The sequence below is a fragment of the Manihot esculenta genome, chromosome 8, assembly GCF_001659605.2.
Source record: "Manihot esculenta cultivar AM560-2 chromosome 8, M.esculenta_v8, whole genome shotgun sequence".
Classification (NCBI taxonomy): domain Eukaryota; kingdom Viridiplantae; phylum Streptophyta; class Magnoliopsida; order Malpighiales; family Euphorbiaceae; genus Manihot; species Manihot esculenta.
Genome location: NC_035168.2, coordinates 16727931 through 16733943, shown reverse-complemented (window position 1 = coordinate 16733943; position 6013 = coordinate 16727931).

The window sequence follows — 6013 nt, the reverse complement described above, 5'->3', positions numbered from 1 at the left end:
GAGGTCTGATATCAGCTCTTCAGGCTCGTAGGTTGCTTAGGAAGGGATGTCAGGGGTATTTGGCTCATGTGAGAGAGCTTAGCAGTCAGGTTAGAGAGCCCGCCTCGGTGCTGGTGGTCAGAGAGTTTTTGGATGTGTTCCCAGAAGAACTGCCAGGTTTACCACCTGCTAGGGAGATAGAGTTCGAGATAGAATTGATGCCTGGAACCCGACCGATCTCTATCCCTCCCTACATGATGGCTCCAGCGGAGTTGAAGGAATTGAAGGAACAGTTGCAAGAGCTGGTAGACAAGGGCTTCATCCGACCGAGTACCTCACCTTGTGGTGCTCCAGTCTTGTTTGTCAGAAAGAAGGATGGATCCCTTAGACTTTGTATTGACTACAGGCAGTTGAACAAAGTCACTACCAAGAACAAGTACCCATTGCCAAGGATCGACGATCTATTCGACCAGCTAGCAGGAGCGGGTTGTTTCTCCAAAATAGATCTGAGATCGGGGTACCATCAGCTGAGGATCAGAGAGGAAGATGTGCCAAAGATAGCTTTCAGGACCAGATATGGGCATTTTAAGTTCCTTGTAATGCCGTTCGGGTTAACCAACGCCCCTGCAACATTCATGGATCTTATGAACAGAGTATTTAGCCAATACCTGGATCACTTTGTTATTGTCTTCATATACGATATCTTAGTGTATTCCAGGAATGCAGAGGAGCATGCCCATCATCTGAGGTTGGTTCTACAGACCTTGAGGGAACATGGCTTGTATGCCAAGTTCTCCAAGTGTGAGTTCTAGCTGAGGAGCATTTCATTCTTGGGGCATGTAGTGTCAAAGAATGGTATTGAGGTGGACCCCAAGAAGGTAGAAGCTGTGGCTAACTGGCCTAGACCCACTTCAGTGACGGAGATCCGGAGTTTCTTGGGTTTAGCAGGTTACTACAGGAGGTTCGTTCAGGACTTCTCAAAGATAGCAGCTCCTCTGACCACACCAACCAGGAAGAATCAGAAGTTTGTGTGGACCGACCAGTGCGAAGAGAGTTTTGAAGAGCTTAAGAAGAGGTTGACTTCAGCACCAGTGTTAGCTCTGCCATCTAGTGATGAGGACTTTACAGTCTTTTGTGATGCGTCCCGTGTGGGACTGGGTTGTGTACTAATGCAGAATGAGAGGGTGATTGCTTATGCTTCTAGGCAGCTGAAGAAGCATGAGTTGAATTACCCCACACATGACCTGGAGATGGCAGCAGTAATCTTTGCACTCAAGATGTGGAGGCACTACCTCTATGGGGTAAAATGTTAGATCTTTACAGATCATAAGAGCCTGCAGTACATCCTGAGTCAAAGAGATTTGAACTTGTGACAGAGGAGATGGGTAGAGCTGCTGAGTGACTATGATTGCAAGATCCAGTATCATCCGGGTAAGGCGAATGTTGTGGCAGATGCCCTAAGCCGGAAGTCACTAAGCAGTCTATCCCACATCACGGCAGAGAGGAGACCAGTGGTGAAGGAGTTTTACAAGCTCATTGAGGAAGGTCTACAGTTGGAGTTGTCTGGTACAGGTGCTTTAGTGGCCCAGATGAAAGTGACACCTGTGTTTCTGGAGCAGGTGGCTCAGAAACAGCATGAGGATCCAGAGTTAGTGAAGATTGCCAGGACTGTTCAGTCAGGCAAGGACAGTGAGTTCAGATTTGACAGTAAGGGGATCCTCCGCTATGGGAGTCGATTGTGTGTACCAGATGACATAGGGTTAAAAGGAGACATTATGAGGGAGGCTCATAATGCAAGATACAGCGTTCACCCCGGAGCCACCAAGATGTATCAAGATCTGAAGAAGGTTTATTGGCGGCCAACCATGAAGAAAGAAGTGGCACAGTTCGTGTCAGCCTGCGAAGTGTGTCAGAGGGTGAAGCTGGAACATCAGAAGCCGGCTGGAATGCTTAACCCGCTACCTATTCCAGAGTGGAAATGGGAGAATATAGCTATGGACTTCGTAGTCGGGTTACCGGCGACGTCCAACAGATTGGACTCCATATGGGTGATTGTGGACAGACTCACCAAATCTGCTCACTTCATCCCTGTCAAGAGTGGCTATTCTGTGGACAAGTTGGCACAGGTGTATGTTGACGAGATCGTCAGGCTGCATGGGGTCCCTGTTTCAATAGTGTCCGATAGAGGGCCCCAGTTCACCTCCAGATTTTGGCGGAGTCTGCAGAACGCCATGGGTACCAGGTTGGATTTTAGCACTGCTTTCCATCCACAGACGGACGGACAATCAGAAAGGACCATCCAGACCATAGAGGATATGCTTAGAATGTGTGTGCTGGACTTTGGCGGTTCTTGGAGGCAGCATCTACCCCTGGTGGAGTTTGCCTACAATAACAGCCATCATGCTAGCATCGGGATGGCTCCATATGAAGCTTTGTATGGGAGGAAGTGCATATCACCTGTTTGCTGGGAAGAAGTTGGAGAAAAGGCCTTGGCAAGGCCTGAGCTAGTAGAGATTACCAGCAGGGTAGTACCCATAATCAGAGAAAGGATCAAGACTGCTGCAAGCAGACAGAAGAGTTATGCAGACATCCGCAGAAGACAGGTAGAGTTTCAGGAGGGGGATCTGGTATTGCTTAAGGTGTCTCCAATGAAAGGAGTGGTTCGGTTCGGGAAGAAAGGTAAGTTGGCTCCACGGTACATCGGACCCTTTGAAGTCCTGCAAAGGATTGGGAATGTATCGTACAAGCTAGATTTACCTGCTTCAATGGCAAGAATCCATCTGGTTTTCCATGTTTCCATGTTAAGAAAGTTCGTGTCGGATCCGGGTAAGGTTCTTAGTGAGCCAGATGTGGAGATCCAAGAGGATCTCACCTATGTTGAGCAGCCCGTACGAATCCTAGACACTCAGATCAGGAAGCTAAGAAACAAGGAAATCCCGATGGTGAAAGTCCTTTGGAACCACCATAATTTGGAAGAATGCACTTGGGAAACACGGGAGTCCATGCTCCAGCAATACCCTTATCTTTTCTAAGGTTAGTTTCTTATATGCTTCACGTGTTTTACGTGGTTGTTATGTTATGTGCTTTACATGTGCTAGTTGAGGAACATTCGGGGACGAATCTTCTTAAGGGGGGGAGAATGTAATACCCGACTAGACTCTGGTATCGGAATTCCTACCGTCCGGTGGAATCTCGGATGTCGGAGACCTCTAGAAGGGTAAAACCATGATTTCATAAAATGTTTTAATGTATTTGATGTTTTTAAGTTGAAAGGAAATGAGTTTTTGCATGAAAACAACCTTGGAGGAAAACCCAGGTTCGGCCGCCGAACATGCATGCATTTCGGGTGTGCCTTAGGCCCCCGAAGGCATAAGTGAGGGAAGTCCAGGTTCGGCCGTTGAACCTCAAGTTCGGCCGCCGAACATGGCATGCATGCGGAGGCACATTCGGCCCCCGAACGTGGCCTGGCCAGCCACAATAAAAGGGTCCCTCAGCCGAAAACGGGCGAGTTTTTCTCCCCGTTGTCGGCTAAGGTGCGTTCTTCGCCACCCCTCACCGATCTTGAGTTCTTTCCTTCAAATCTTTCAAGTTTTTCATTAGTTTTCATCTTGTTTTGAAGATTTCCAAGTTTTAAGCAAGTTTTGGAGCTTTGAGGTTCAAGAACTCAAATCTCTCCCAACTCCAAGTTAGATCGCCTCTACTCTCGATCTTCAAGAGGTAAGAGTCGATCTCTAGCTTACATTACGTTTTAAACAAGTTTTAAGAAGATTTATGGGGTAGAAATGCATGTTAGGCTATGTTGGAGTTTATGAGTTAATGTTGTGATTTTGGACAATATGGCTTGCAAATGTATGTTTGATGTGTTGTAGTTGGGGTTTTAATTAGTTGATGCCCCTAGGAGCTTGTATGCTTGTGTATGATTGTTGTAGAATAGGTTTATGCATGTTGGTAATGAGTTTGAGGCATTTGTGCATGTTGGAGCAAGTTTCTGCCCTTTGGAAAGAAACCAGGTTCGGCAGCCGAAGGGACTTTCGGCCGCCGAACCCTCCTGTGGAGGCAGCATTCGGCTGCCGAAGCTTGCCCCCGGAAGAGGACTTTCGCCTCTGTCTGGGAGTTTCGGCCGCCGAAAGTGCCGCCGAACATGCATGAGTTTCGTCTCTGTCTAGGAGATTCGGCCGCCGAAGGTGCCGCCGAACCTGCCTGACTTTCGGCTCTGGAGGGACTTTCGGCCGCCGAACCTGCCGCCGAAAGTGCCCTGTCCAGCCTTCTTTTGCATGTTTTCCTATGAATGTTTCATGATGTTCTAGGGGGTTTCTAGGGAGTAGTTTAGAGATATGTTCATGTATGTTTGGTCCCTCATTTGAGTCCACCTGTGTAGGTTCGGACCCGAGGAACCGAGGACCCCAGCAGTGAGTCGGTTGCTTCAGTCTTGGTCGGAGCTAGCTGAGGTGAGTAGAATAAACTTTCAAGTTTTAATGAAATGAAATGTAAACTTTGAGCACGTGCATGCATCATGAATGCCATAATGTACTTTAGGTTGATTGCATTAGAAACCACGAATATGTTGCATTGCATATTATGTTGTTGATGTGGGTAAATGCTGGGTGATCCAATAGTCCCTGGCAGGAAGTCCAGTGAGCCTTTGACTACGCCCTGGCACAGAGTTAAGAAAGTCCTGTGAGCCTTTGACTACGCCCTGGCACAGAGATGGGATACCAAGACCAGGTGCCTAATAAGGCCCTGGGGCAGTGTAAGTTATGATATGTTACAGGAAGTCCAGTGAGCCTTTGACTACGCCCTGGCACAGAGTTAATATGGGACTATTTGGTGACAGATTTACCCTTGTTGTGGCTTGTCTGTGATGTGATGCATTACATGATAGCATGTATTTTTAAATGTTTTACTATTCTGCTCACTGGACTCTAGTAGCTCACCCCTCTCCCAAATTCCCCAGGTTTGCAGGTACAGGGTAGACTAGGAAGTCAGCAGGAGTTTTGAAGTCTTTGTATGTAATAGATAGATTGTGGACATGATAAAATGTAAAGTTATGAATAGTTGTGTAATGTAATGTTATTAAGGATTAGAGCTTGTGCTTGATCTATATTTAAGGTATCCCTTTTAAATGCATGATCCTAGACCTTTTATGATGATTATGTAAACCAACTCAACTTATGTTGTATTTTGCCCTTGGGCATTGATGAGATCCCACAGAGGGGTCGATGTTTATGATTATGGCTAAGTTCAGGTCATGTACAGGTTGAGTTTGGTGATGGTTTGAAAGAAAAGTTTTAATTTTTATGGATGTTGTTGATCATGTATGGGATTGTACAGGTTTACAGGTTGCATGTCAGGCTTGCTACGGGTCCCGGCGGCCTTAAGCTGACCTGGATCCTAGCGCCGGTAGCGGTCCGATTTTCGGGTCGTTACAAATTCACTCTTCTTTCAAGATTTGTACTCTCCAACCGCTTCCACTAGATTTAGCTTTTTAGTAGCTGGACAACTAGGTGGCACTTCTCTCACGGCTTCTTCTTCGATGGCTGCTTGGACGTGTTTTTCTGAGCCTATGGTTGGTAGGAAGAGACACTTTGATTTGTTGGGTCTAAAAGTACATACCTCACAGTTTTCAAGCTCTTCTCCTATACAGTCTAAAAGATTATCCTTTACATCAGGGTTACATCCTTTGGTTATTAAACAACATGCATTCTCCTTTGGCCAATTAGAATCACGTCCTTTTGACTGCTTAGTTCATTTGGCTTGTAGTCTAATACATCCTGAGGACATTATGGTTGGACTTAGTTCTACCCAGATTGAAGATATCTTATGTATTACATCTACCTCACCTTTGTATGCTTATATTCATCCCATTATTGCTAGTCCACCTCCGGTGTTGGCTACTACCTCGACTCATCCATCATGAAGGTGCCATGATCATTTTTCTATTGGTCTTCTCTGTGAACAGTTTGATGCCATTTTCTCGAATGCTATTGTCGCTGCTATAGAAATCCATAGCTTATCTGAGACCTTGATGACTGTT